At 44.7% G+C, this 21,631-nt stretch overlaps 1 long non-coding RNA gene across 1 annotated transcript in view; it reads right to left on the minus strand.

Moving 5' to 3' along the window:
- Positions 1-3,416: 3,416 nt before the first annotated feature.
- LOC139828458 (uncharacterized) overlaps positions 3,417-21,631 on the minus strand; it is a 70,014-nt gene continuing 51,799 nt past the window's right edge. Inside the window, exons 7-10 of the long non-coding RNA XR_011740064.1 lie at positions 19,423-19,533; positions 12,334-12,568; positions 11,101-11,287; positions 3,417-10,538 (exon numbers count right to left, since the gene is read on the minus strand). This is a non-coding gene — a long non-coding RNA (uncharacterized lncRNA). The remainder of the gene's footprint in view (positions 10,539-11,100; positions 11,288-12,333; positions 12,569-19,422; positions 19,534-21,631) is intronic.

A 21,631-nucleotide genomic window follows, 5' to 3' on the forward strand; every position in this document is an offset into this window, starting at 1 on the left:
GGGTTTCAGCATTGATGGATGGCTGGGATGACACCAGAGCCTGTACATTGTGCCTGAGATCTGAACCGCTTCCCCTCGGTCCCATGGTTGCACATGAAACAGCCGCCTGAGCGTGATCTATTTATAAGAGGTTCAAACGCACCACAAATGTGGGTGGATGCTGGCTGGAAGCTCCAGGCCACCAGGAAGATCTCTAGCACTTGCAGGAACCTGATGTTACCCCGTCGGGGTGAAAGATGATGAAAGCTTGTATTAAAAATATAAATAAAACAAAGTAAGTTGAGCTTTGGAGTTAGGGTGATTCACATGAGATGGCATCAGCCAAAGCAACTGGAGATTTTTTACAAAGGTACCAGGGTGAAAAGGTGTTAAAATGACTGAGTGGGTAGAACTAGTGCTGTATAATAAATCTCAGGGCAAAGTTGTCTCTGTTGCTGGAAGATAAGCTGGAGATTTACATCAAATATGAGAAAATCTGCCGTGTTCAGGTTAGAAACCTCTAGTAGTATTGTTGTTTGTGCAGGCTGTGCTGGGGGATGCCAACATGGATGTTCTGCTGGCAAAGGGCAGGGAAGAGCTAATGCTACCCCTGCTTTAACATCTCCATGATTTTCTGTGCAAGCATTGGGATCAGGGGTGACCCCCAAAGTCAATGACCAATTTCACAGAGTGGTTGCAGACCCACCAGAGCACCTACCTGGACCAAGATGAGGGCAATGCCGAGCTCTTGTCACTCCATCCAGCCTCATGCTCTGAGCTCCTGCTCACATGATGCCCCAGAGCTGGGAAGATCTCCGCCTTGGGAGGGCACCTGGGACCCCAAAGAAACCCACTGCAAGTGCCATCCCCATCTGTGGGCTTCTACAGGCTGTCCTGTTGTCTTCTGACCCCAAAATGTCATTACACGCACGGAGAAGAAGACACTTGCCTTCAAGACAGCCATTGTTGGGGTTGAGTAGCTGGCTACTGCCTAGTCTCAAGCCAGTTCTCCCAGTTCAACAAACCTATATCGCTGTGGAAACCACATGACAGATCGAGGCCATGGCTGTGTTTCCTATGGGAGCGCTGGCCCACTAGAATAACATATGCAGAGAACAAAGGCTAAAGGCCTGGGCAAGTGTAATGCCGGAAAAAAAAGTCAGTCTGAAAACCGAAGGGAACATGCTTTCAGAAATCCTGTGGCATCGCTAATGAAAAATAAACATCCACTTTGCATCTGCAGAGAAAAGAAAGAAGAAAAGAAAAAAAAAGAAGATAATAAGAGAAGAGAAGAGAAGAGAAGAGAAGAGAAGAGAAGAGAAGAGAAGAGAAGAGAAGAGAAGAGAAGAGAAGAGAAGAGAAGAGAAGAGAAGAAGGGAAAAGAGGAGAAGAAGAGAGAGAAAGAAGAGAAAAAAGAGAGGGGAGAGGGGAGAGGGAGGGGAGGGGAGGGGAGGGGAGGGGAGGGGAGGGGAGGGGAGGGGAGGGGAGGGGAGGGGAGGGGAGGGGAGAGGAGGGAAGGGGAGAGAGGAGAGGAGAGGAGAGGAGAGGAGAGGAGAGGAGAGGAGAGGAGAGGAGAGGAGAGGAGAGGAGAGGAGAGGAGAGGAGAGGAGAGGAGAGGAGAGGAGAGGAGAGGAGAGGAGAGGAGAGGAGAGGAGAGGAGAGGAGAGGAGAGGAGAGGAGAGGAGAGGAGAGGAGAGGAGAGGAGAGGAGAGGAGAGGAGAGGAGAGGAGAGGAGAGAAGAGGAGAGGAGAGGAGAGAAGAGAAGAGAAGAGAAGAGAAGAGAAGAGAAGAGAAGAGAAGAGAAGAGAAGAGAAGAGAAGAGAAGAGAAGAGAAGAGAAGAGAAGAGAAGAGAAGAGAAGAGAAGAGAAGAGAAGAGAAGAGAAGAGAAGAGAAGAGAAGAGAAGAGAAGAGAAGAGAAGAGAAGAGAAGAGAAGAGAAGAGAAGAGAAGAGAAGAGAAGAAGAGAGAGAAGAGGAGAGGAGAGGAGAGGAGAGGAGAGGAGAGGAGAGGAGAGGAGAGGAGAGGAGAGGAGAGGAGAGGAGAGAAGAGAAGAGAAGAGAAGAGAAGAGAAGAGAAGAGAAGAGAAGAGAAGAGAAGAGAAGAGAAGAGAAGAGAAGAGAAGAGAAGAGAAGAGAAGAGAAGAGAAGAGAAAGAGAAGAGAAGAGAAGAGAAGAGAAGAGAAGAGAAGAGAAGAGAAGAGAAGAGAAGAGAAGAGAAGAGAAGAGAAGAGAAGAGAAGAGAAGAGAAGAGAAGAGAAGAGAAGAAGAAAAGAACAAGGTCTTTTTCTTATATTCTAGGATTTTTCTCCATTGAAGACTGTCAAATACTGCATGCCAACACTTGGGAGTATGACAACAGCGTCTTTAAGTGCAATGAATCAAAGCACAAGAGTAAATTTTTATGGAACCCAAACTGCTATTCTTAGAAATCATTCAGAATAAAAAAATAAACAATTCATCAGGAAAAGAAATGTTCATACTCACAGGGGAGATTAACTCTCATATGAGTGGAAACAAAACCTCAAATGAGCCATATTGTCATTCCCACACTTAGTTAATTGCAGTATTGTTCAAGGGCAGAACCAAATGGTTGGAAGGCTGCAGAATTAGATGTAATAGATGGTGCCTTAAGATGGAAAAAAGGCATACAATAATAGTTTTTTCCTCATGGTTAGTTCCAGAGATGTTGCTTTGCCCAGGTCTAAAATGGGAGTGTAATGAATGGACAGCAGTGTCTCTGGGGAAAAAAAAAGACACCAGAAAAGCGCAGAAAAGAGGTGGGCACAACCTGAGATCGGGAACCAAATTGTATATTAAGAGAATAGTCTACAATGTCTTAGGTCAGAAGCGTTTCTGACATCAGAAGGCTGCAGGTGAGATACCTGGACACAGGGGAGCTCTCAGCAACCTGGCTACAGATTTGGTGGGTTCTTCAACACAGGACATCATCTGCAAGTAAAGATCCGACATATTCTCCCTAAAATTAGTAAACGGTAAGATAAGATTTTAATGCCAGAGCTACCGAATGAAAACACACTACCTGTATCTAGCCAAAACAGTTGCTTTTAATGAAGAGCAGATGCCCGTGCGCTTCCATCGCATGAGAAAACACAAAGCAGATTGCCCTCAGCCTTGTAGGACTCTGGTTCTCATTGCATGTGGACCTTCCTTGGCTTGCTCTTTTCTATGGGAATGAAACCATCTTGGGATGGTCCCACCACCGAAGGGTGGATGAGAAGTGGTGTGCTGATGTCTGCCACATACGTTTTGCAGGGAGAGAAGAAGGATATCTATAGGCTGAAAGGTGAAAATGCTGATTAGCAAGTATCACCGTGTGTTTACCTCTCTGGAGCTACTTCAAAATGTCCATGGAACAGATTTTTTTCTGCAAAGAGATTTGGAGCAAAAAATCTTCATTTCATATCCCCAGAGAAAAAAGTCAAAGTCAAACAAAGTTGTATTAAAAAAAAAAACCAAACCAAACACAAAAAAACCCCAACAAAAACAAACAACAAAGCTGCTTGGATGACACCATAAAAATTCTGACAACAGCAGGGGAAAAAAAAAAGTAGCCTGGAAAAACAATTCACACAAAATAAGCACTAAGAGGCCTCTGTTACTTGCAGGTATATTCCCAGTGATTTCTTTTTGGATCACACAAACACCAACCAAGTCTTTAAAAGTCAGTTCTTTCCTTTTATTAGCAATAGCCACAGCTTGATGATTCAAACCACATTCAGTTTCAGAAGGAAGATTTTGATCAAAGCATTTTTTAAATCAGATGAAAGAAGTATTATAAAAAATGTTCATGCAATATGAGCCAGGAAGTGGAAATGGCTGTCCGGGAGAAGAGCTGGGAATATACTAGAATATATTAAAAAAAACCCCAACAACCCAAGCTCATAGTATGAATAACCATTTAAACAGTGTTACAAGAGGACACATTTTTCAGTAAGGTGCAGATTTCAGTGAGCTTAAGACGAACCAGTCACTCCTCCTCTCAGTTGCCTAAGCTTTGTCCAGCTCAGAAACTTTTCCTGGGAAGTCGCTCCATTTTTTCTGAAGAAATAAAAGTGCTCAGCAGATGTTCTAATCTATTCTTCCACGCACTGCAAGTCGCTAAGAGCAAATTAGTAGGAACCAGCTGTCCAAATGAATGGTTTCTGATTCATTAGCAATCAAAAAAGCCATGAATTCAAGTAATATCATGTTGACTTTTTTTTTTTTTTTTTCAGTTCATCAAAACAAACCTAAATGATACCAATTTCAGGTAGAGTGAACTACTTTGCTTAAGGTTAAGAGAGAAACACTGCCTTGAAGTTTTGAGCAAGGGAAAATTGCATTCAACAACTGAAGCAAAACAAAATAAGGATATTAAAAAAGCAAAGGTAGTTTTGTGTGGAAAAGCCACGATGTTTTATTTCAGAATATATATTGGAAGAAACCCATGTCCTCAGATTTTTAATGAACATTTCTCAGCCAAGCTGCTCAGTGAAACTTTTTCAAAACGCTCTGAACTTTCCAGAACTGGGTATTTTCATTGCAAAAACCCCCTGTACCATACACAAAATGCTTGGCAGAAGTTCTGTTGCCTTAGATCTAAGGCAGAGGGAGATGGACTGTGCTGGAGACCTGCCCCAAGTGACACACTTTCATCATCTGGAGAGGCTGACGCCACACTAGGACAAGAGCCAGCAGCTCTATTTTACAGATGACTGAAATCGGACCATATTGTGCTTGCGTTTGAAATGGATGCAGAAGGCAGCAGTGCTCTGGATGCACTCTCAGCATCACCGCGCACCCCCTGCCGTGGTGCCTATTGAGCACATTTGGGTCTTGTTGCCGTTTAATAGCAGTCGTAGCTGCTACATGTGCTGCAGTGTAGATGCAGTTGAGCTGGGATTCCAGGGAGATATTGCACAAACGTGCAGCAGGGCTGAGCTGAGAGCTGCTCGTCAGCTAAATATTTGACAAGCAGAAGGACAGGTTATTCAACAGCGATCAGGCACATTCCTGGGGATAGAGTGAATTTGTGCAAGCACGGGATGTGAACTGCTTGTGTCCATGGGTCTGCACATAAACCCATCGTTGTTTTTCCTAATCTCCAAACAAACATACCAGATAAAATATGAAAAAATATAGTTCCATGTCTTTTGCCATTTCCATCTCCCTTTTCTGCTCTCCGATACATCCTGCAGAATAAGCCTCAAAAAAGAAGTGTGTTCAGCTGCACAAGGGACAGGAAGGACTGATGTGCTTTTTTTTCTTTCTTTTCCACTTTTGCAATCCTTTCCGCTCATGTTTGCCTGGTTTCTGGTTGTTTTTCTGTAGGAAAAGGGATGCAACATCACTGACATATGTATTTTTGACTCAAGGTTTTCCTTTTGTTGGAGCAGTGGTTGTCCCTTGAACACATTCTTTGCGAAGCATAGTTTTCAATCAGTCACACCATGGAGAGTAAATGGCAAGAGCAGGCTTCTCCTGAGATTATCAGAGCTTATTTTTTTTGTAGCAAAAGAGTGCTGGTAAGGAAATAGGTGTGCATGAGAAAGGGAAGGAAAGCATCCTCAGGATCTGTGGAGGGGGCAGGAGTATTTTTGATCTGGTTGAGCCGCATGACAGGAGGATCAGAGCGGTTTCTTATTTCGTTTGAGCTCCTTGCCCATTCCTGATTTACGTTGCAGACATCGGGTCTGTTTCCTCTTAGGCATTTAGCAGCAGAGTGCCCTTGCGTTTCTCCATCCATCACTGGCTGGCATGGCACGCACATGGTGGGGTGGCTGGAGGTTGGGGTGGGTGGGGAAGAGGAGCAAAATCGGCCAGAACCTCCTGTGAATGCATTGCTGCTATTTGTGTTTTATTTGAAGAAATGATTAGAGTTTATTTTATTGCCAGGAAAGGCTGCCAGCCTTTATGATGACAAAATTGCTGAGTTTACTAGGAAGTTTATTTATATAGGCTTTGAAAGACAGACCGTGCAATGACAGACACCAGCGAAGACCTGGGCTTGCTGGCTCTCCCATTTCCCTTGGCAGTTCTGCAGACGTATTAACTCTTTAACCGGTTCCTACAAAAAGAGGGGCTAAGAGCAAACATATATATGAAATACTCCTTGGGTTTTCAGGAGGGTTCGAGCTGGACATCCAGACCTGAATGAACAAATGGGTTGGCAGATGTTCACTGGTGCTGCTATGGACCAGGTCCACACATCTACATGGCCAGTAGACATGTCCTCACAGATGTCCTTAGGGTGGCCACATCCTAGCACAGATCACATCTCTGGGACAACTGGTGCCAGGAGAAGTCCCCTCATCTTCCATCGCTGGCCCTGCTGTAGGAACAGAATTGCCAGAACAGCCACTACCACTGAAAAATGCATTTAGGGGAGGGCAGAATCACATGGTGAATTAAGTCTTGGCAAGACAGTGGGTTTTAAGGAGAAAAATATATGTTTAAATTTTCTTAGGTGTCAAAATGCTACACTTTGACATATTAAAAATGAAAAGGTTTCACTTGGAAGGTTTTCAAACGTTTCATTTTGTCATTAATATTAATTCATGGGTATTATTTTTCTTTTTAAAAGTGGCTTGACATGGGAAAGTATCCAAAACAGACCAGAATTAATTAAAACATAAGTTTTGTTTCACTTTAATTGATTGTGTTTGTTTTGTTTTGGAGAAGAAAAATACTCTGATTTCTGCTTAAAGTTCAGCCCAAACTCTATTCCATGCCTAAGCGGCCATCATGCAAAAGCAACCAACCCTCTTCCCTTATCACTGTCTTCACTAGTGTGTCAGATCTACTGCTTGGCCTGCAGAAAGCCTTTTATCATGTGGTGGGGATGGCAGGCAGCTATCCTCTACAGACCAAAGACCGTAGAGGACCCTAAACATAATTTACAAGTCTGTTACATCTACACAAGCGCACTCTCTCTGACTTCCCATCAACTCTTGCATCAATATCACATATGTGGTTGTGATATCCATTCCTTCATTTCTGTTAACACCAGGTTTGAGCTCCTAATACCAGCTTCTAACATTTTGAACTTGTAGGCAGCTTTCAAACAGCTGCCATTTTTTAAAAAGAACCAGACCCAAACCTCTGTCTTTTTTTTTTTTTTCCTTAAAATGTGGAATTTCCCCCCCATAAAATTTTACTGACATGTGTGCTCAGATGGGCAATGTTCAGATCTTAGCCAGAGACTTGTTTGATGCTTCACAAACCATCAGAGCTTGAAAACCACCAAGACAAGCTTTTGTGTGTGTGTGTGTGCATGTATATATGCACATACACATTCATTCCTTCTTTAAAAACATTTACTATCAATTTTTTGCAACATATGTACATGTCGACTTCATAACAAAGTTATAAAGGAGGTCGTTGTCATTTGAATGAGTAGAAAAAAAGTGACTTTTGAGATCTTGACCAACTTTGGTTTTTTCACTAAGTTTTGGCTACTTTAAACTCACAAAGCTGCTAATGTTTCCAAAAAAAGTGAAATGCAAGCAAAAAGAAAGAAAGAGAAGTACTGGTGAAAAACAATGAGGGAACTTTTCTTCATTCTTTTACCAGCTCTGACTGGCATTTGTCCACATTACTCACTTACAGTTTCATAGGTTAAGACTTTATACCACATTACACCTGAAACTTAAGCAAGTACTTAAAGTTAACAGCTTTCTTGAATCATGGCATCTTGCTTTGAGGACCTGAGCCCTCTAAGGTGCTGAGCGCTCTGGCTCCCATCCAGCAGAGCACTCAAACACCAGCTTACATTTCACTGTGCTCAAGAACAAATTTAAAATTAAGCATGTGCTTAAGTGCTTTGCCAAAGAGGAGCGGGATTACTCACATATCAAAAATTAAGCATGTGCTTAAGGTGCTTTCTTGGATTCAGGTTGGAACGATTGGGAATAATGACGGTGTATTTGGGCAGATTAAAAAAAAAAAAAAAGAAAAAAGGAAATAAAAAGTCATCTGCTTGTTCTGACGGTGGCAGAGTCTTCCACCTGAAAGCAGTTTTATCTAACTCTGTCCAGATCATGAACAGTAAACAGAAAGGGAAGCCAAGTCTGTCTTGTACTTCTACTACTCTTGTTACTCTGGTGTAAAACTGACAGCATTTCTGGGCTGTAGAGAATGCTTGGTCTGGAGGGAAGAACAATGCAGGAGGGAGGAAGGACTTCTCAGCTCCCCCTCTGGGACTGTTAAGATCATCCTCCATTCCTCAGCCAAGGCCTGAGAAAGAGCAGCCAACAGGGACATCACAGTCAGTCACACCTCCTCCACCACAGCATTCCTCTGCTAACTCTCCATCCATGTTTTGAGGTTGGTTCTCCAAGACCCTTAAACACAGGATTGAAGTAGGACAGAGGACCCAAACCCAGCTTTGGGTTGAGCTTGTGCCATACTTCAGGACTCAGCACCATCTGTGGGTTCCTTTGGGGGAAAACCAGCACAGCTTCATAACCTTGCCTCCTGCACGCCATTAGGCTTACCAGGGAAATAAAACCATATGCCTTTGCCTGTTACCAGAGAAGTCTGGACCATGTGGTTGTGACACACAAATATAATGGTCTCGGGAAACAAAATGTTCTTTCTTCAGAGTAAAATGGTCAATCAATGTCAAATCTAGCCCAAGCTCCCCAACGGTCAGAGACAGGTGGAGACAAGGCTCAACTGTAGAAACACAGGCCTGCTAACCCTCCTGATTTTTGGGATGACTGTGCCTAATATTACCCCTTCTCCCTCCCTCTCTTCTACCATCCCTGAGCAGATCAGAGCTAGAAACCACATGCCCCAGCAAGTTTGTCACTGCCATTTACCAATGCGGTCTTAAACAGTACCTTTTTTTTTTTTTCTTGGTATTGTAATTCTTCCATCCACTGAAAAATCTGCATGGAGGAAGGTGGTGATGTTTGCTCACTGTGTGGGAAAAGCTCTTGGCCCCAAAGGGTTAAAATGCCCAGAGGGGGATGCTGCAAGCTCATGTCTCCACTGTGCCATCTTCAGGGAATCTGGTTCGATATCTGTTCCTTCGCTCTAGCATTTAGGGAGCTTTGTAGCAGGTAAAACTAAGCCAAATGTCCTCAATCCTCTGTTAGTGTTACTAAAAAAATACCCCTAAATTAGGTCCCAAATTCCTGTGATCCTCATAGCGCTGAGCGGGGATGAATAGCTTTTGATAACAGTCCTGGATTTGGCGGTGTGGGGAGATTTATTTCCTGATCTTTTGCCCATCAAATCTTTTTCTGATCTTAATTGTCAATCACATCATATGATTTCTCCAGAGAAATGAAAATAGCAGCTATTTGTCTTGAAAATCCACCCTTTGATGTCAGAATTCCAGGAAATAAAACACCTTTATAGTTATGGGATCCAGACCTGTCTGACCAGGATGCATTTCCATCAAGACTTGTGTGTGTTTATTGACTCAGGTTTTAAGGTGTTCTGCGCCTTTTACAGGGATTCACAATGGGGTATTCATGGCACATTCTTTTTTGCAAGAACTAAAACAGCCAGCGTCATTTGCTTCAGGGATCCTTTGACTGAAGGGTGCCAGCTCTCCCCAGCCTGGAGCGGGCTTCCAGGGCAGTGCTCCCCAGCCTGAACAAGCGCAGGCCTCACTGTGATGTTGAAATAAGGGTCTGGACATACAGACCTGCTCATCTGTTGGCTGTTTCCCTTCAGGCACATTTTCTAACAGAAGATGTATTAAAGATGCCTGTGACACAAGGAGCTCCTACAACTGTTGGGCACAATCTCTGCCTTGAAGGCCAAGCCTTGCCTGGCCTGTGCTGATCTGCTGGTACAATAGGAGGGCACTGTCCTTGTCCCTGCTGGCAAAGGCAACATCAGTTGAGCCCTTCCAGCTGAGCACTGGAGAAGGAAAACCTCCCTTTCATACATCTCTGTCCTTTGGATTGATTCTTTTCGTGTCACCAGGTCAGCCAACCATCATTGCACAGCATGTCCGCCTCTGTCTGGTGAAGTTATTTCTAAGGAAAAATAATTTAGCATACCAAATTTTTGATAAAGATCAGTAGAGTGATGGAAAGCCTAATTAAGAAAAAAAATTGATCACTCCTACTTCATTATATTTCCATTGGTCTGAAGTTTTGTCAACTTTGGCTGCAGACTTTGGGATTAAATATGTGCCATGACCTGGGGAAAGGATCCTTGTTGGTCTTTCTCATAAGAAATGCTTCCCAGCCGCGTTGGCTGCGTGGGAGTGTGGGTCTGCCACAGTGAGGGCACATGAATATATGTTGATCCATAATACCCGCTACAACCTGCTGACCTTTTTCTTTCTACAGCCAAGTTTGTAAGCTCCTGTAATTCTTTCCAAGATGTGACTCCTTGCAGTCTCCTTTGCAGTTTTTTTTTCCGATTTCCAGTCTTTCAGCCCATCATTTCTGTAGACAACTACCCCTGCCTTCAAGCTGAAATTTTCAGCCTTCATTTGGTTCTTCCCCATTGCTTCCTCTGGTCCCTTCTTGTGGCCAACCTGGATGTGGATCCAATTTTCCCTGTTCTTCCCTGAGACTCTTACAACTCCACCACCTAACACCAAAAAAAAAAAAAACCAAACAAAAGACCAAACCAAACCAAACCAAAAACAAAACAAAAACAAAAAATGATCACAGGGCCAGTGCCCCTTTGTTGGCTTTACAATATGGATCACCTTTCCTCCCTTCCCTCCCCAAATCCTCTGGTGTCTTCTCAAATCTGTAGGCTATTCTTTTTTTTTTCCCTTTTCACTCCACCAGCAATTTATCAATCAACCTGGCAACCTGGGACCAATCTAAAAATAATAATAAAAAAAGAAGTAGCTGAAGGAGAAATTTGCTCTTGCTGTCATTATGTGTCTACTTGATACTCAGACCTCTCCAAAAGCAAAGGACTCTGGGACATACTACTTTTAATGCTTTTATAAAAAGCCCTCTGGTGTTCAGAGTCTGGCAGGTAGCTGGAGAAGGAGACGGCATTATTTTCACAGTTTACATTCCCAAGGTGGTGGCTTTAATGAAGAGGAAGCTGATTTACTGCTGAGACAACACTGTTCCCTCAAGTAAAGCCAACAAGAGTCATTAGCACCTCATATATTTGGGTGAGTGCTGCTTACTCTGACATGACAACCTTGCGCAGGCTTCTGGATGTTGTAGTCCAGCTTCGTGCACAGTTCCTTGCCAGCCATATGCATGGGGGATGAGCAGATCCCAAGGGGTCAGCAATGCATGAAGTTCATGCCGCGGCCCTCATGGGTGCTTGATTTCCATCTCACTCACAGCTGGAGAGTACCAAGCCTGGCCCTGTAAAAACTGAGGTGTAACCACTGCATCTCTACAATGAAGCCCCGCAGAGTTGGCCATTGCACTCTCTGTACCTCCGCCAGATTTTAAACCAGCCAATTTGTAAGCCACTGAGGTGCTGATGACACCAAGCTGAGTGGTGTGGTTGACACGTCTGAGGGATTGGATGCCATCCAGAGGGACCTAAACAAATTTGAGAAATGTGCCCATATGAACCTCATGAAGTTCAACAAGGCCAAGTGCAAGGTCCTGCACCTGGGCTGGGACAACTGACACATGATCAAAGCGTTTTATTACAGCCTGCATTTTATTTGAAGGTGGCCAGGCAAACTTGGCAAACCAGGCAAGAGAACTGGCCAGAAGGGCAAGAGAAGACCGTCCATTCCCTGGCTCTGCATTGGCTAGAGCCTGTTGCCCACACAAGCATCTAAGGGGATTGCAAAGTCTCCAGCTATGCGTCTCAGCTTCCCTGAGCACCAGAACCAGGAGCAGCTTAGCCAAAATCCCATGCCAGTCACCTCTGCTGGAGCCACACTGCCTCCAGGACATGCTCTTTTCTCTCCATGAGCCTCTGCAATGAGCTACCGAGACATCTCAACTTGTCCAAATCTGGCTGTCAGACACGGTGCTGCATCACACAGGGGTGATGGAGCTCAGAAAAACAGGGGCTTGACCAGCTCCTCCTGTCCCTGATGATGAACTGCACTCCCTAAAACATCAGCACTTTATTTTCAGGTAGTGCTCTGCTGATTTCCACCTCCTGCCAAAAAGATCTCATTTCTGCCTTTGCCTGCCAAGCTGGAGGTTTGAATGCTGGAGAAGGTGACTATTTATTAGCCTAAAAGAAAAGGAAAACCCACAACCCACAGTTCCCTGTGGTGCCTCAGTCTGAGAATTTGAGGGGGGAAGGGGTATGCGGGACATCTCCCTCCTTGAGCCAACACAAGAAAAGCCCCCAGCACATCACTTCAATACAAATCACACAAATTCAAGCCAGCACCAAACGTGCCTTTCCCAGGAGAACACTTGGCCGTCCGAGGACTTACCAGGTCAGGTGAATCCTGGCTGACATCCCTGCCTGGATGGTGGCAGATGTCCAGGTCTCAGGTCCCCTGTGGGTGCCCTGACAACTCAGCTTTTTGGACCACCCATTCTTCTTAGCAGCCATCAAGAAAACGTGAAGCTTTGATCCTCAAGTGGAGCAACCACACTTTTTGAATCTCAGGAAACATTTTTCATTCTGAGAGGTGACAAAAGCATTTCCCACTCAATTCCATTACCCTGAAATAAGACGAAAAAAATAAACAAAAGTCGAAAGGTTCGGGTACAGTGTACTGTGCCCCAGAGTTTTGGTTCAACCCAACGCAAAGAGATGAGCCAAGCACAGGCCCAGAGTGGGATGCTCTTGGAGATGGGAGCACCGCAACTCCCAAACTTGGGGCTGAAACACAAAGCACAAAAACCCCAAGCATCCCCTCACTGCAGTCCTTTAGACCGAAATATCAAAGAGGTTAAACGCTATGCTCGCAGCTGCACAATGAGCAGTGCCAGCATTTGAAATCTGGGAATAATTGATTCATGTTCCCAGAATCATTTTTATTGGGGGAAGAGAGAGATTGAGATCGAGAGAGATTGCTATTAAATATTTAAACCACCAAGCTTTGAGCATCTGGCTGTGTTGGTGGCTGCTGTCAGTCTGCTGTGCGAGCTGCTCTGTTCTGCTCTGCCACCAGTGTCACCAGACATGGGCTGGGCCAGACACTTGTGGCCAACCAGGGAGATGGCAGAGGGACCAAGGATGCATTTGATAAGGCTTTAAAAAAACTTAATACTTGTAAACAGTCAATTGACCTCTCAATGGCTCCTCAAGGTTCTTTGGTGGGAAATGCGCCTAAGTTAGGTAAACTGCAAAAAAGGAACTATGATGGGAAACACAGGAGACAGAATTTGACTGCAGAGAAATGGTCTCAAAAAGGGGTTAAGCAGCCCCAGTCTGCTACTTTCCGCCAGAAGTTAAGACTGGAAATGGGTGGCAGAGCCATCATGCTGCTCTGGACAAGATCAAAGGAGCAATGCAGCTCTGGAACTGGATGCAAATATTCCTGGACGTGTTTGAATTAGACATGTAGCGTTGCAAGTCATCTGTGGGACTGGATCAGAGAGCTGCCAGGCAGGACATCCTCTCAAACACCTACAAGATCATTGCCCATTGGAGGCCAACAAACTGCTGATAGGGCAGGGGTTTCACACCAGATTAGCAGGAAAACAGGTTATATATTGAACATTGAGTATGTTTTGTTTTGGTTTTTTCCTCCAGGAAGCACTGTTTCCTTGTTATTAACTGAAAAATAATCTGTTTTTCATAAGATATTTTAAAAATAAGGTTCTGGATACCCATCATTTCATATTTCCAAATTGCTGAGCTGTTACACTTTTAGTTTTAAAACTAATTATTCCATGTTTCTTTAGCATGTGAGATAATTGTGTTTCTTACAGAGGATGTAGGTTACTAAAAAAAACAGGAAACTAAATAAATCAATTAAATGAAGCATCATAATCTGAAATTGACTTCTTTTTTTTTTTTTTTCCCCTGCAGATTGCAGATGGTATTTTCAGTCAAATTTCTATTCAATTTGACCTTAATTCTACATCAAAATATCTACTTCCCTCTTTCTCAAAAATATCAGCATTTCTCAGAGAACAGGTAGGAAGGCTGTTTCCTCACTAGTCTTCTCTGAGACTCAGTAATCATTTCTGTCACTGCCTCCCATAAATCCACTAATCTGAAGTTAATCGTCAAACTTTTTTTCACAGATTAGCATTTATGAACTTGGAGCAAAGAGACATGCTGGATGATTAGGAATGAAGCATGCAGCCACATGCTATTTGCCTTTCTCAGCCTGCAAGGTGAACACCCCATTGAGTTGCATCTTGTGGTACCTTTTCCATCATGGTTGGACTTTTGGAGAACTTCTCAATTTAATTCAGTTTGCATGCTCTGCACATGCATGAGTTCTACAGGGGACATCTGGTTTGCTGCATGTCAAGTTGCTCAGTAGCTCTGCAAGAAATCTATGGCAAATGAATCCCAGAGCTTTCCTTCTCTTGGTCTGGAATCTGAGAGTAGATTTTCAAAATTCAACCTAGTCTTGCAGAGAGAAATCTGTCTCAAACTTGTCCATTGGACTTTGGCTCCAAACTTTTCAAGAATTTTTTTTTTTTTTTTTCATTTGGTTGTCCTTGAAACTGATTTTTCTCCCCAGAAGTGATCCCTGACCTATGCAGACTCCAGAAGGAAATTTGGTTCAATATGATCACGCATTTTGTCAGTACATCTGGCAAGTAATAAGCAATTTTATAGCCCTCAACTTGGGGAGTCCATATTTGGCCACCAGGAGAGCTTTCTGAGCTTTTTATTTGACTCTGATGATTCCTTGGTGAAATTCATGAACAAGGAGATAGACTTGGCTTGAAGCTCTGGAAGACTAATCAGACCGTGAGAGACACATCTCCACTGTGGGACAGGAACTCCCTGGGAAGCACGTGAGGGCTGAACCAAGATGTTTTAGATGCATGGTGTTTCTCTGTCTTGCTGCAATAAGTGTTTTGGCCTTGGGTGGAAAATCTGCTGCAGTGGGTTTTGGGAACAGGGCTGTAACTTCAGCACAGCTGTAGGGCATAACGGAGATGACACAGTGCAGGATGGACTGTGGATCAATAAAATGCATTACCTGTGTCCATGGGAAGACTGTCTAACCCAGGGTAATGCTGTGAGCAGCAATTTCCACTCCCAAATTAAGACATTATTCCCAAGCCAAGAGCCACCTCCATCCCTCTACTGCTGGGTGTTGACAATCAGATGAAGGACCCAACTGAAACAACAACCTCCCTCAGCAGGGCCCAGGCAAACTCCCTGTTCACTGGATCCCAGCACGTTTAAAATTTATCGTTGATAATCATTACAGGGAGCAGTGGTTGGAAAGAAGCACAGCCAAGGCACAGCATGGAGCAGTGATTCTGCGTGTTCATAGCAGCGACACGTGCACTGGTATAATGCTCTCTGTGTTCTGGCAGGTTGGGACTGAAAATGTCAGCTCCCATTTATAAGCAGTGAAAACTAAGCAAAGAAAAAGAACTGGTGCATCCCCTTCCACGTCAGCTTTTACGCTTGAAAATGAAGTACGGACCTTTAAAACTGATGCATGCAAGCCTGCTGCTTGGGAAAGGAAATGGATTCAGCACATGCTGGTTTCTTCTACCAAGGCAAGCATGTTAGCAAAGCTCACTCCTGACATCCATGAGGTCATCCACCTTCATTCTGCTGCTTGACTTCAGTACAGACGACACCAGAAGATACAAGCCAAAACAGCCTATTATATTAGAAAAGCAGAAGCGGGGAGTCAGGAGGGGGATGTGAAGTCATCTGCACCGACAGTATGTTAGGTACTCAGAGCAGAGAACAGAGCCATTGACTTTATTGAAGAAGCTTCCAACTAGTAACGAGGCTTGTTCTTCCAGTTACTGCATTGAAAGAGCAACATTGGGCCTGGAGCCTTCCAGGGGCCAAATCATTCTGTCCTGTAACCCCAGTGCCATCAGCAGTCATACCAGGGATGGATTTGCTCATGAGACACTAAGACAATAAGAGGGGTAAACAGTTCAAGGTCCTACTTAAAAAAAACAACCAACCAATCAAACAAGTTTTTCTGCAGAGCAGGCCAGGTATCTGGGCAATAAAGATCGTCACACCTTCAATCGCTTTCCCATACACCAGCTCTGTGTGTAATAAACACGGGGGACTTTTTTTTCCCCATAATTAGCAAAGGAAAACCCAACGCTGGTGTTTCCTTTTCCTTTTCTGATTTATTTCCTTAGCAGCTAAGCCACAAGATCAGAGCAGAGAAACTTATTAGGCGGGCAAAGTTAGGAGGACATCTACCCAGTTTCTCACCTCCCCGCTCAAAGTCCAATAAAACATGAATGGGAAGGAAAAATATTACATTTTTAAAGGCACTCAGTGACCTTCAGCAGTCATTATTTATTGAGCTTTCCATAGCTTGATTCCAATTACTATAAGGTGTCCAGAAGCTATGGTAACACAGCAATAACCTTACAGTGCCTAAGAAAGCTGCCGTCACCTGCAAAGCAGCGTAGCTGGGTACAAAAGCGTTAGAAGAGAGAAATCCCGGACAAAACTGCTTGCTGGTGGTTAACCAACATCCCCTGCCACCCATCCCTCCCCCGGTTCATCTGGAAGCAGCAGGCTCTGGGTTCTCCCCGCAAATGCAGCATTCACCTCCTGTGAAGGGTCAGGATGAGCCCAGGGCGATGGAAACTGCTTCAAGGGCTGTTGGACCGACCACTCGGCATCAGCTACTGTGCTCGCTCCGTGCCGAGACGCTGCCTGAATGCTGACATTTTAACAGCGTAGTCCCTTCCCTGCATATGATACGGCGTGAGGGAATAACAGGATGTATTAATGTCATTTTAGATAATAATATTCTTCTCAGAGTGGGCTTTCTGGCACCATGTGTCCCTCTGCAAGAGAACTCTATCCCTATCACTCCAGTATTAGCTCTGAGCTTGAAAGCAATCCATTTGGGCCATTAAAATGACTTGTGAAATGTGGGCTAGTTATCAAGTAATTAGGACCACATTTCCTTTCTCTCTCTGCCCAGAGCTCTGCACGATGATCTCAGCTCACCTTTAGCTTTGTTTCACCTTCGCCTTTTGCAGACCGACTTAAGCTCTAGCTTTTTGGATGGTGCATGTCCTCTGTTCCCCTCCCCTTTTTGCTCACATGGCATTTTTAACCTGCAGCGTTTATTTCATGTGCAAAAAAAATGAGAGGACCTGAGTTTGGAGAAGTGCCAGGGAAGGTTTCCGCGTTTTCCATCTTCTGTGCAGTGGAAGCTGTCGTACCTCTCTACCCCACCACTGATGAGATAGCTACAGCTGAAAGGACTATCCAGGACTCACATCCTATGGCCAAAAGCAAAGATCTTGGAAAGATCTGCTGATATATAAAACTAAAATAGTCATATGGCCTTCCATGAGGTCAGGATTACCACAGGGCTTGGAAAACATGTCTGAGTACCTGGCTTTGCAATATTGCTGGAGCCTGATGCAGGACTGAGGTCCCCACTGGACTGCATTTCAAAGCCCTCTGCTCCAGGCTGCATTGGAAAGCACAGCTGGCTTGGACACTGGTGGGGCTGGGATCCCATTGTGGCGTGCAGAGTGCTTGGATGGGAAGGAGAATTCCCCTCCCTGCCTCCACACTCCCCCAGGATGGAGGGTCCTCCGCTGCAGCCATAAAGCAGAGCTGCTCACATCCCTCACACATGATCTCACATTTCCCCCTCCCCCTTCATGCTCACAGATCCACTCTTCCAAGCCCAGATGATCACAGCGCTGCCAGAGCCAGCACTTTTAGCATCTCTGTGCTGGAGATGAACCCATGGATGTCAATGCTGCCTCTGGCAGGAGAAATGTGCATGTGCAGTGGCCTCATGAACACTGGTACAGGTCCTTGCTCCTGGATGTATCTCACACCAGCAGGGCTCACCCTTAGGGCTTTGGCCACTCTCTCGCCGCCATAGATCTGCACAGGGCACCAAACTGAGTTGTCCATGTTGCCAGGGCCAATGCTCAGGAAGACACCTCTTCCAGCTCCATCCTTTCAAGGGCTTGGCCATGTTCCAGCTCTACTTTTTAACTAGGAGAGTGGTTGAAATAAACAAGCTCGACCTCTGTATGCTATTGTATTTCCCCTCCATGCTAACACAGGCACTACTGCTCACACCCAGCTGTTCATTTCTACCTCATGGTCCCATGCTTTCCAGGAAAGGCAGCAGATATGAGACTTGCCCATACTGCACCCTGCAACTTGGCTACAGTCAACCTCATAATCTAGACCATGCTATGAACGTTGTTCCACAACCTCATCCAGCCTCTGGCTCTTGCAGAGAGGGGTCCACAAGAAATCTTCCCAAGGTTTTTGTGATTCCACTTTTCCCTCAGCCCCACAGAAACCCAGTTCAGAGACTTTCACACCCCTTTTGCCTACCCTTACCTCCCAAATACTCTCTCAACCTCCCACAGAGACTTCCTTCTTGGCACAGGGGTACCCTGCTGGGTGTGTTCCTCACCACCCTTTATTTTCTTCCTCCTGGTCCTGAAGTATCAATTCATTATAGAAAGCAACAGGGCTGAGGACACGAAGTCCCAGAAGCACCTGGCTGAAGCCACTAAATGATCAGCTGGGAATGAGTCATGTCAGCAGCCCAAGACCCGGGAAACCCAGCCAGATCCCTCTGCACAGGACTGAAATAGATTATAACTGACTGATTACAGGTTCTGGCCAAGTCCTAGTGAATTAGAGTGGCTTGCAGGGGGATGCAAGGATAGGGGCTATTATTAGCACTGCTATTTATTATTTGGGTAGCGCTCCTATTGTCTGAAGTGCTCTCTGAATTGTCGGCAAGACGGTTCCTGTCCCTAGCACGCAGGATTGTTGGGATCCAAGGGCATGACTGGAGATGAGCTAGGAGCTGAAGGATGGATGTGCTAATGCTCATTTGGCATGAAGGGGGGAAAATGGACAATCAGTTCATCCTGAGGCCAGAAATCGCCACATCACATCACTTACTGAGGAGCGGCGGCTATTGAGTTCTGTGAGGTAGGAGCAGAAGTGGCACAACGTGCTAGAAACCGTAGTGAAATATCCCACACAGAGTGAACATTGGAAATATCTGGAGTACCAGGTCAGGTACATGCAACTGGACCCTCCCTGGAGGGCAGACAAAACTGTCCAAGCCCTGGCAAGTCTCACCAGCCATGGGGAAGGTGAGCAGCTGATGAGGTAAGAGACAGTTTGCCCTGTGAACTTCTGATATGTGGTCACCAGGCACAACGCATTTGGTGCTGCCAGCTAAAGCCCTGCTCAGAAAACCCTGTTCTTTGGTGGGAATCTCAGCTTCCCACTGCTGAAAAAGAGGGGGTGGAAAATACAACTCCAGCACAACCTAAAAATGAACAACACAGAAGCTTATTTTTAGGAATCTCATTGCTCATAAGCCTGATTTTCACCCAAGTTGCAGACTCTGGAGCGGGGAGAAAGACAGATAACTGACCTTTACAGCTCTTCAGATGAGTCCTAGTATCTCTCAGCTCCTCAGTGGTGGTGGCGACACGTCTAGACACTCTGGGAAACATTCAATCAGGAGAAGGAAGAATGGGTCCCGCTGTTAGGAACAATGCAAGCAGAACAAAAGGGCTCATTTTTATTTTTTTTTATTCTGTACTGCTGTCTTTTAAAGGGACTATTAGGTCACTGAAAGTTTTAGTTACAGCAAAAAATAACTAAAAAACCACCCCAAAATTGGAAATGAGGCTGTATATATTTTTGGGAAATGGTTTGCTTTTTTTTTTTTAAATTTTAATAGGTTTCCCTTTCAACTCTTTTCCAGATGATTTTTTTTTCTTTGAGTTCCATGATTATTAATGGCTGTAGCACTAATGTGCTTGGAAAAGAGCTCATTTGAGAACCATGTTTTTTGGATTATAAAATATCTGAAAGATATTTTTCTTTTCTTCAGCCAACAACTGCCTGGTTTTCCCAAGGAGACATTATACCATGCCACAGCATTGGATACATTAGATCAAAACTTGGCTTTGAAGATAAGTGAGAAAAACCTATCACAAAGTAGTCATTGCTTCTATCATGGAGTTCTCTTCATGTCCATGTATCAGATGAAATTTGGAGAGAAGGGAATTCAGGGATCACGCTGGTCCTGGAGGACTTGCTTCCACTCACTGACACACTGAGGATTTTCTGGTGTCACTTTAAAAGCCAAACTGTTAATTTTTTCAAAAGCGGAATCCAGGAGTTGTGGAAAGAGCTGCGGATAGACACAGACATGGTTTGTCTATCTGTTGTGGTGGTGGTGATTTCCGCTGACAACTTGCTTTGCAGCAGACCTGTGGGGTTCCCAGCAAGGGGGAGGGCAGACATGTCAGCCAAACCATCTTCAAGACATGTCTACATCATTGCTGGAGAGATGCAGAGGTGGTTCCACACAATATAACCCTTCAACAAGGAAAGCCACAGCCAACACAGAGTCAAACCACCAGAGAAGTGATGTAATAGTTTTTGAACACCCAAACTAGGCAACCCGCTGGTGCCCTGGGTTGCACTCCAGCCCAGCACTGCCTGCATAGTCTGCCCAGCTCTAGGGTATGCAAAGCATGCTCCATTGGCTGTTTAGGTTTTCCCTGTTGCCTCCAAGTGGGAAATTCAATTTGTGCTAGACGTCAATGTTACACAATGGCATTTGCTTTAACTTTCAGCCAAGGAAGCTCAAAGTAGCTCAATTCCCACCTATGCTGAGATATGTTCAGTGTAGAAGCAGCAGGTAACAATGGTCCAAAGGCAGATTCCCATCACTACAGCTGTCAAGAGGAGATGTCTAAGAAAAGAACTTAATAAACAGAAAAAGGATGAAGGCAGTTATTTCCTGGCAGACCTCACAGTTTTTAGTGAGGTCTTACCTCAGAGTCAAAGCCTGGGATGTTGTGGACATACCTCTAACATCTGCCAGCTGTCTGCAGTCCTACCTGAGTAGCTCTTCCTTCTGGAGCAGAAGTGAGACCCTGTGGCACAGCTCCTACCAACCTCAGGCCAATGGAAGAGAGGGGACACGGATTTCTCAGTCTTGGCAGCTGTAGTCAGACTGCAGCTTTCTTGCACGGTTCAGGTGACCCCCCTGGTTCTTTATGGTATAACAGTGATTGCTTGCACATGCCCAAGTATCTGCTGTTGGGAGCCAATAGAGTTGCGTTGTGTTCCAGGAACAGCTTTCAAGGTCTTGCCTAAGTGAATGGAACGAGGAGTTTCCCTGTTTGATCTCTGCCATTTGAAATTTATCATCTCCCTTTACCTCAACAGAGCAAGAAAATCAATATGCAGTTTAATGCAAAACAGTGAAATCAGAGCTTTCATTTTAAGAAAAAACCAGAAATTTCAGCTGTAATAGGACTACTTCTGTTTAAAATGCTATACAAAACATGATGGATGAGCAGAAACAGCAATAACAGAGTGTTTGGAGTGCTCTTCTCTTCCATAAATCTATTTAGCATCCATCAGCTGAGCACAGTGTCTCTTGGAAGCATAGCAGAGCGGTCTGGGAATCCTTCCCAGGCAGGGGAAGGGGACAGAGCAGCAGTGGAGGTTGTTGATTTTTTGACCTTTTTGACAGTCCCTGCTTACAGTGAGAAAGTTCATGGACAAGGTAATCCCCGCCAGCTCCGCACACAGACACCAGATCCTTAAAGTTAAGGAGA

This window comes from Patagioenas fasciata, chromosome 7, assembly GCF_037038585.1.
Source record: "Patagioenas fasciata isolate bPatFas1 chromosome 7, bPatFas1.hap1, whole genome shotgun sequence".
Classification (NCBI taxonomy): Eukaryota; Metazoa; Chordata; class Aves; order Columbiformes; family Columbidae; genus Patagioenas; species Patagioenas fasciata.